Here is a 10272-nt window from a genome sequence, read left to right as displayed (position 1 = left end):
CTATGGCAACGTGGTCGAGAGAGTGAGGCCGGAGTTGGTGTGAACAAGATAATAAAGAGACGATGTCTCCTGCAACTACCTCGTCTCCGACAGTGTGTGCGACACACACCACACGTCGGAAGGAGAACACTTCACAAGTATAAATGCTGCCTGTGTCAGTCGAGTCACATTTGCTCTAATTTATTTTGATGGTGACCTAAGACAGGAGAAGCAAAATGCACTTCTTCAGGAAGTGATATTTTTTTCATAATGCAGAGGCTGTGCCTGATACACATCTTTCACGTGTTGTTTGGCAACCCTGGTGCCCAATAAACGCCATATGGCCAGATCTTTGCATTGAATTCCAAGTATTAATTCCTCCATACTTGTGCACAGTTGAGTTTTTATTCCATTCCCTTCATGAACCATGTTTTTTAACTTTACATCATAGTAAGATAGTACATGCCGATGAATAATTAATAGATGCTTGAAAACATCTATCCCCCACCATCTGCCTGTGTTTGGCCTAAAACCCAATCACCCAGAATGCCCAAATTCACCTTACATACTCTAGGAATGTAAGCAGGTTAATGCCTGTATATTCATCACAATCATCACTCCCAAATGTGAAGACATGTCACGAGACTCGCTGACTTTTCTTAAAATACTTGAGAAATACAAATCATAGCTGAATATTTTCAATTCCATGTGTATAAGCCTTTGTCTCAGATTTATTGTAAAATAAATATACATGTACAATATAAACATTCAAATATCAGAAAATATTTAATGTATGTTGAATTTCTTTCACACTGTACATAACCAACCATGCTAAACAAGACATGATAAAAACAATCCAAGTCATGGGTTGCATACAATATGCAACTTTGGTTTATTGATTACAAATTACATAAAAGGTTCTGAAATTTTACAATACAGGTATAGTGCAATCTAAATAAGCAAATGTACTTTTACAGTGATTTCCCAAATGTTTATAACTACACAAATACTAGCATGTATGTTCCCAATAAAGTAGTCTCCTTCCAAAATGGCTAAAACCAAAATTAGTTTAGTTGTGCTCACAATATTGTTCACATATCCGTTCTATTTCAAGTGACATTTGAGTCTGTATGGATTTGCTGTGCAAAATACTGCTGCAACCATTCAATAACTCCAACCCTGAACGAACTTTATCACATTTTTCCAATACTTTGTTGTGGCACTTCCATTAACAGGGCAATTACTGTGCCCCATGGGCCCCACAAGTTCACAAGTAATTGCGATTCACACCACAGCACCTGAAGTACCATTGATGTTTAACAACCATGAATTAGCAGGACCAAGCGAACGTATCCTTCTGAGTAGAAACCTCGACCACCGCCATAAAATGCTTTCGGGCTTTCTACATCACGGGTAGTCAGCCATCCTTGTTCTCCTTGATGGTGTCAACCAGCTCTTTCAGACGCGACAGGTGGTACACGGCCCTGAGAAGAGACACGATTGAGAGAAAATTACTTGGTTGACTTATTATCAAGGTGGAAGCCAGAAAAATCTCACCAAGTCTCAGGAGGGTTTGGCAGTGATATTTTGCAAATTTCATAAGCGAGTGGTATGTGAGAGGAAAACGGAGAACCCGGTGAAAACAGAGGGAGTAAAATGCAAAACTCCGGATATAGATTCAAGATTCCATTGCCGTATTACTAACTCCTGGTTACCTAGCAGCCAAAATCTATAATATATGCTATTTCAAAACAGTCTCCCATCCAAGTAATAACCAGGCTTACCTGCTTAGCTTATAACATTCAAAATCTGACATCATACTTAGAGGCGGTGCAGCCTCTATGCTGTGCGTGAGTGTGGATATAAAGATAAATTCACAATGGCGTGGAGGGGTTTTCCCAGGGACGATCAGCCCCTAGAAAGACGTCCGTGTTGAAGCTGCCCGGGGAGGGGGCCTCCAAGCCGGGGGAGTCCAACTCCATGTGCGCCCTGCTCAGCAGCTCCTCCAATGAGGCTGTGCATCAAGAATCACGCATCGCACGTCACAACCACATGGGTGGCCGCTCAGCCGTCTCTGTGAGAAAAGACTGAATATGTACCTGAAAACATATGAAATGTCATCTGCTATATACAGACTATATATATACACACACCTAGGGATCTATTGTCCTCTGACACGGGCTCCTCGTTGGCTACATTCGTAAGGCCGGAGATATCCAAAACTTTGAGCCACTCTGGGTACTTTGGTCTGCTTTGCGGGCTCTGAGCGGTACCTGCTCTCTTTGTGCTGGTATCCGTCTCGTGGCTGCTGGTCTGGGAGTCCACATCGCAGTCACGCAGCCAGGCCGGGTACCTGAGCTCAGGAATGCTCGTGATCCCCGACACATCCAGCTTATCCTTTTGGCTTGTCAACCACCTGAGATAGGTACTTGTCGCACAGCCGCCGTTCGGCAAGTGCTCACGCCTAGTTGCTTCACTGCTCCATAAGTACAACAAAACATTCGTCTGGTTAGAAAAGAAATAATTTTCGGGCTTTGCCGACAAATTTAATGGCATCACGGCCTTGTTGCTTCTCGCTGTTGAGCTCAACCGTTTAGTTGGCTTATTGCCCCTCACCAATGATGCGCCGAAGCTGTGCGCGGTGACCCCGAGAGATGACCGCTTGCCTCTGTGCGACACTGTGAGGTCTCGGTGGGCGCCAGGCGAGCGGAGCAAGGACTTGGAGGAACCGTCAACTGGCGCCGCTAGGAGCTGGTCCGTGGTTAGACTGACCGTCGGGCTATGAGCCACGACCGCTGCAGCGCAGCAGTGAGGCTGCACGTGCCCGAGATGAGGTCCTCCACAAGCAGCATGCCACCTGCAATGTAAGACCCACAGACATTTTACTGGTACACAATGAATTTGCTCTCCCCTAGATTCCTTGACCCCTGAACGGCAATCCTGCAATGTTGCCTTACTTTGCACCATCAGTAACTAATGATGTTATCCGTTTGTGGAGTTTGTGAGAATATGGGATAAATCAGTGCATGAGCTGTTATTGTTTAAACTTCAGATGTGTCCAGTCTAGGATCTGCAAATTTTGACACAAAGGTTGGAGGATCACTTAGATTTCACAAACTTTACAAACTCGATAATCAGTGAAGTTGCTGGAAGATGACAGGAGAAAGAAATGCATGCACCGACCTATCTGTTCAGACCTATGCTATCCTCTCATATGCGTGTGCTTACTGTGGATAGTTTTCTCTGACATAAAATGAACTCATTAATGGAATTTGCCAAGCATCCCAGTGTGGGACTCTCACGAAAATGTATCTTTAGACCTTATTAAGGGTTTTTTTTCTAGGGGAATTACATTACATTCATGATAGCATAGCATAATTGACAAGCACCCAGTACAAGCAAAAAAAATGGGGTTCTCCTCTCCAATTATCCCCCATCCAGTCAACTAGCTTCGATACCTTATGAGACCTCCTTTGCCAGTAACAAGATATAGTAATAGGTTTTTACCCTTTTATCTGGCACAAAAACTGACACTTTTATACAAGGGATCATGTTTGCGATAACCACAACGCAAGTAGTCAAAATGCAAACAAGAAGACGCTAAGAATAAGAAGACGCCTTTTGGCGTCTTCTGGTCCAACACCAGTGGAGACTGGGATCTCAGAAAAGCCGTCTCGGGTGTGGACCAATCAAATTCAAGGACAGTGCATATTATCAGTTGTCTTTTTTGTTTGCATTTTGACTACTTGTGTTGTGGTTATTGCAAACATGATCCCTTGTATAAAGGTGTCAGTGTTTGTGCCAGATAAAAGGGTAAAAACCTATTACTATAGCTTCGATACCATTGCACCGCCTGCACACTCGATAGCCACTCGAGTGCAAGCACCACGGAGCGATTCCTCGCGTGGCGAGAGGCGCAACCCACCCTCATCCACACTGTGCATCCTCCTCTCCTCCGCGCGTCTCCGCTCCGCCATGCTGCGCGGTGCTGTGCTCTGCACGTATCCTGGGTAGCGGTGACGCACAGATTCCGCTCTGCTCAAAGTCCTCGATGTAGGCGTCCAGCGCACCGCTCGCCTACGAGCAGCACTGCTCTCCGCACACCACAGGGCTGTGCTAGCCCCCGCTTCCGGTCCGGAGCAGCGAGCTGCCCTGGCTGCCGCGAGGGCTTGTGTCCGTCACCGTGCTGTCGCCCGAAGGGCTGTTTGTCTCACCACCGTTGCAGTTCATTTTGTACGATTTGGGATGCCCGAACCGGATGGGGCCAGGGAGAGGAATCGCTGTGGCTACCAGGTCACCACTGGTCCTGGTATGGGGGGCACCATGAGGAGCTGCTGTGTGCGGAAAGTGGGTCCGACGTCACAACGCATGGGCCAGCGTCGACCACTTCGCGTTAGCAGCTTCAGCGTTAGGTCTCTTAAGCTACTGTGGCTGTTGTCCTTTTTTCAACAAAAATTCCAGCCTTTCCCATGCTTTCCTTCATCACACCTGCAAGCTCTATGTACAATTGAAGTGTCATAAATGCTCTACCTGCCTACTACTACATTATGAATGATATACATTTAAGAATTAGCTGGAGACAACTCCATGTTTAAAACACACTGTATTCAAAAGAGAAGGCTTAACATTTAACATTGGTTAACGTTTGGCATGTACACCTGCATCTCAACAAATTACAGTACTACTAATAAAATGAATGCTACATATTAATAGTGGTATTACAGTAGTATGACTACTTATATTTATATATTATCGCACCTCCGAAGAGCACGGTGGGCTTGGTACGGTGCGAAAGAGATTCAACACACATACAGAATACAATACTTTCCGAGCACATTATGCATACCGAACATCCAAGTTCCTTACCCTACCCTGAATAACAACGTGTGCAGAGTACAGCTCCTTTTTCAATCCATTGCTGGCTGACAGCTGTCCCATGCTATGCAGCTCCCAGGGGGAGGGGTTATTTACCGTACTTCACCACGCTGGTCAGTGTGAATTTGGTGATGGCAGGGGGCTATAGAAGTGCATTACAACAATGTACTGAACATTGCTGCACAATGTCAGGGTGCTATAGAAGTGCATTACAACCACGTACTGAATACTGTTGAACTGGTGGCAGGGGGCTATAGAAGTGCATTACAACCAGGTACTGAATATTGCTGCACTGGTGGCAGGGGGCTATAGAAGTACATTACAACCACGTACTGAATATTGCTGCACTGGTGGCAGGGGGCTATAGAAGTACATTACAACCACGTACTGAATATTGCTGAACTGGTGGCAGGGAGCTATAGAAGTGCATTACAACCACGTACTGAATATTGCTGCACTGGTGGCAGGGGGCTATAGAAGTGCATTACAACCATGCACTGAATATTGCTGCATTGATGGCAGGGGGCTATAGAAGTGCATTACAACCACGTACTGAATATTGCTGCACTGGTGGCAGGGGGCTACAGAAGTACATTACAACCATGTACTGAATATTGCTGCACTGGTGGCAGGGGGCTATAAAAGTGCATTACAACCACGTACTGAATATGGCTGCACTGGTGGCAGGGGGCTATAGAAGTGGATTACAACAATGTACTGAATATTGCTGCACTGGTGGCAGGGGGCTATAGAAGTACATTACAACCACGTACTGAATATTGCTGCACTGGTGGCAGGGGGCTATAGAAGTGCATTACAACCACGTACTGAATATTGCTGCACCGGTGGCAGGGGGCTATAGAAGTTCATTACAACCACGTACTGAATATTGCTGCACTGGTGGCAGGGGGCTATAGAAGTACATTACAACCACGTACTGAATATTGCTGCACTTGTGGCAGGGGGCTATAGAAGTGCATTACAACCATGCACTGAATATTGCTGCACTGATGACAGGGGGCTATAGAAGTGCATTACAACCACGTACTGAATATTGCTGCACTGGTGGCAGGGGGCTACAGAAGTACATTACAACCATGTACTGAATATTGCTGCACTGGTGGCAGGGGGCTATAAAAGTGCATTACAACCACGTACTGAATATGGCTGCACTGGTGGCAGGGGGCTATAGAAGTGGATTACAACAATGTACTGAATATTGCTGCACTGGTGGCAGGGGGCTATAGAAGTGCATTACAACCACATACTGAATATTTCTGCACTGATGGCAGGGGGCTATAGAAGTACATTACAACCACGTACTGAATATTGCTGCACTGGTGGCAGGGGGCTATAGAAGTGCATTACAACCACGTACTGAATATTGCTGCACCGGTGGCAGGGGGCTATAGAAGTTCATTACAACCACGTACTGAATATTGCTGCACTGGTGGCAGGGGGCTATAGAAGTACATTACAACCACGTACTGAATATTGCTGCACTTGTGGCAGGGGGCTATAGAAGTGCATTACAACCATGCACTGAATATTGCTGCACTTGTGGCAGGGGGCTATAGAAGTGCATTACAACCATGCACTGAATATTGCTGCACTGATGGCAGGGGGCTATAGAAGTGCATTACAACCACGTACTGAATATTGCTGCACTGGTGGCAGGGGGCTACAGAAGTACATTACAACCATGTACTGAATATTGCTGCACTGGTGGCAGGGGGCTATAAAAGTGCATTACAACCACGTACTGAATATGGCTGCACTGGTGGCAGGGGGCTATAGAAGTGGATTACAACAATGTACTGAATATTGCTGCACTGGTGGCAGGGGGCTATAGAAGTGCATTACAACCACATACTGAATATTTCTGCACTGATGGCAGGGGGCTATAGAAGTACATTACAACCACGTACTGAATATTGCTGCACTGGTGGCAGGGGGCTATAGAAGTGCATTACAACCACGTACTGAATATTGCTGCACCGGTGGCAGGGGGCTATAGAAGTTCATTACAACCACGTACTGAATATTGCTGCACTGGTGGCAGGGGGCTATAGAAGTACATTACAACCACGTACTGAATATTGCTGCACTTGTGGCAGGGGGCTATAGAAGTGCATTACAACCATGTTACTGAATATTGCTGCACTGGTGGCAGGGGGCTATAGAAGTACATTACAACCATGTGCTGAATATTGCTGCACCGGTGGCAGGGGGCTATAGAAGTGCATTACAACCATGTACTGAATATTGCTGCACTTGTGGCAGGGGGCTATAGAAGTACATTACAACCACGTACTGAATATTGCTGCACTGATGGCAGGGGGCTATAGAAGTGCATTACAACCACGTACTGAATATTGCTGCACCGGTGGCAGGGGGCTATAGAAGTGCATTACAACCATGTACTGAATATTGCTGCACTTGTGGCAGGGGGCTATAGAAGTACATTACAACCACGTACTGAATATTGCTGCACTGATGGCAGGGGGCTATAGAAGTGCATTACAACCACGTACTGAATACTGCTGCACTGGTGGCAGGGGGCTATAGAAGTACATTACAACCATGTACTGAATATTGCTGCACTGATGGCAGGGGGCTATAGAAGTGCATTACAACCACGTATTGAATATTGCTGCACTGGTGGCAGGGGGCTATAGAAGTACATTACAACCATGTACTGAATATTGCTGTACTGATGGCAGGGGGCTATAGAAGTGCATTACAACCATGCACTGAATATTGCTGCACTGATGGCAGGGGGCTATAGAAGTGCATTACAACCACGTACTGAATATTGCTGCACTGGTGGCAGGGGGCTATAGAAGTACATTACAACCATGTACTGAATATTGCTGCACTGGTGGCAGGGGGCTATAAAAGTGCATTACAACCACATACTGAATATTTCTGCACTGATGGCAGGGGGCTATAGAAGTACATTACAACCACGTACTGAATATTGCTGCACTGGTGGCAGGGGGCTATAGAAGTGCATTACAACCACGTACTGAATATGGCTGCACTGGTGGCAAGGGGCTATAGAAGTGGATTACAACAATGTACTGAATATTGCTGCACTGGTGGCAGGGGGCTATAGAAGTGCATTACAACCACATACTGAATATTTCTGCACTGATGGCAGGGGGCTATAGAAGTACATTACAACCACGTACTGAATATTGCTGCACTGGTGGCAGGGGGCTATAGAAGTGCATTACAACCACGTACTGAATATTGCTGCACAGGTGGCAGGGGGCTATAGAAGTTCATTACAACCACGTACTGAATATTGCTGCACTGGTGGCAGGGGGCTATAGAAGTACATTACAACCACGTACTGAATATTGCTGCACTTGTGGCAGGGGGCTATAGAAGCGCATTACAACCATGTACTGAATATTGCTGCACTGGTGGCAGGGGGCTATAGAAGTACATTACAACCATGTACTGAATATTGCTGCACCGGTGGCAGGGGGCTATAGAAGTGCATTACAACCATGTACTGAATATTGCTGCACTTGTGGCAGGGGGCTATAGAAGTGCATTACAACCACGTACTGAATACTGTTGCACTGGTGGCAGGGGGCTATAGAAGTACATTACAACCACGTACTGAATATTGCTGCACTGATGCTCGCCACGTGAGAGCCACACAGCAGGACAATGCTATACTGTACAATATTGAAATGATTCACCTACAAATACTAAACATTATTGTCTTAACAATCAATACTACTTTTAACATAAACAATAACTAATAAATGCACACGTAGTAATCGCCGTGCTAACCCTTAGCGTGCAATGTGAGCAGAACTTGTGTTGTAAGTCGTACCCAGTCCATTACCGCGCCACACACTCCCATTAACAAACCAACGACATTTACTGAATGTCCTCCTCCTTTACACGGCACAACCAGACAACACTTTGCACACCGAAGTGTCCAAGTCGCGTGCTAAGTGAAGCAAACCCCATTCAATTCTAGATTTAAAGCTTTCGTGGCTGCTAGGATCCATACTCTTTGGTTCTATTGGGTAAAGTCACGTAGGTGAAAATTGTTATTTTTTTCACCTACGTGACTTTACCCAATAGAACCAAAGAGTATAAACCCCATTCACTCTGCGCTCAGCGTTCAACAAAGTTGAACCTGGCTCGCCCTCACGCCTGCCCATCTCTCTCCGTCTCTCACCGGAGATTATTCCATTGATCGTCTTCGCCTTGCCGTCCAGAGATCCGTGTGGATTATCCGTGAGGGTAGTTAAAGGTCGCGGTTATTCGGAGAAGTTTTTTTTTATTAATTTTCCCGCCACAACCACCGCGTCGCCAAAGGCCGCTGAAGGCGATGTCCGAGACATGCCGCCCGCGCATGCGCACTGAGGGTTGAGAGAAACCTGCGGGGAGGGGCAGCGGGGGGCGGGGAAGCCGCCGCTGTTGGCCACACCCACATTCAGGCCACGCCCATATTTAACTGACGTCACGGTGACATCATTCTGGGTCGGACTTTATCGTGGGCTGGCTGTGCACGCGAGGAGCTCCTGACTTCTGACTCTGAATTCGAAAAAAATCAAAGATTCACGATGTCTACCTTCGTCGAGATAGGTAAAGTTTAACGTTAGTGTTAGGGAGGTGTGTTTGTGTTATATGTTGAGCCTGTAGACAAAACTGCTGGGGATGTGCCAGATGTCTCCATCTAACGTTAAGGAGGTTGGAGTCTGGATAGCGCATACCAGGTGTTACAGGCTACATGATGGGAAGCAGAAGGCATTCTAGTAAAATAGGTTTTTGTTTGTACGTTAATGCTCCTCCTTTTCCTTTACCAACCCATACTCACCGGCATGGTGAAGTATGTGCAAATAACCAACACGATTCGTGCATCGTCAAGAGGCTCTCCAGCAGGGGATTGGCAAAAGGTCGTACAGGAGCAGTTTTGTGAAAAATAATTGATTCTTTCATAATGTACATCTATGATTTATTATTATTGTTCATGTGGGTAACCTCGGCAAGGGGGGAAGCAAGGTCGGGAAGAGCGGGGGATGGGGCCGCTTTTGACCACGCCCATATTTAGGTGACGTCACGTCCTTTTCCTGTGACGTCACTATAGCGGGGAGTTATCCTTGGCTGGCTGTGCATGAGGAGCCCCCGAGTTCTAACTCACAAGATCTGAGATTAGACCAAAGATTCATGATGTCCACATTTGTTGAGATAGGTAAAGTGTAATGTTCGTGCTATGACGGGGCTTTGGGCCACTTTTAAATATTGAGATCTCGTCAGTGTTTTAATCGGACGCTCAGCAGGGTTTGAGCCAGGATAGTGCATAACAGGTCTAAAAGTGTAGTGTCGGGCTACATGGTGGGCAGCAAAGGGCAGTCCATCAAAATTGGTTGTACTATACATACTATA

General features: G+C 46.2%; 1 long non-coding RNA gene across 2 annotated transcripts; it reads right to left on the bottom strand.

Moving 5' to 3' along the window:
- Window positions 1-792: 792 nt before the first annotated feature.
- Window positions 793-9265, bottom strand: LOC142924808 (uncharacterized). 2 transcript variants are annotated; one of them, XR_012941877.1, is made up of 4 exons: window positions 9062-9265; window positions 2596-2836; window positions 1858-1993; window positions 793-1463 (listed from the first exon to the last, which is right to left on the bottom strand). It is a non-coding gene; the product is annotated as an uncharacterized LOC142924808 (long non-coding RNA). The 2 variants fall into 2 exon arrangements; XR_012941876.1 differs by lacking the exon at window positions 9062-9265 and adding an exon at window positions 3905-4488.
- Between the last annotated feature and the right edge of the window lie 1007 nt (window positions 9266-10272).

This window comes from Petromyzon marinus, chromosome 17, assembly GCF_048934315.1.
Source record: "Petromyzon marinus isolate PM22_M1 ecotype Great Lakes invasive population chromosome 17, UKy_Petmar_22M1.pri1.0, whole genome shotgun sequence".
Taxonomy (NCBI): domain Eukaryota; kingdom Metazoa; phylum Chordata; class Hyperoartia; order Petromyzontiformes; family Petromyzontidae; genus Petromyzon; species Petromyzon marinus.
This window is presented reverse-complemented; position numbering and strand designations above follow the sequence as displayed.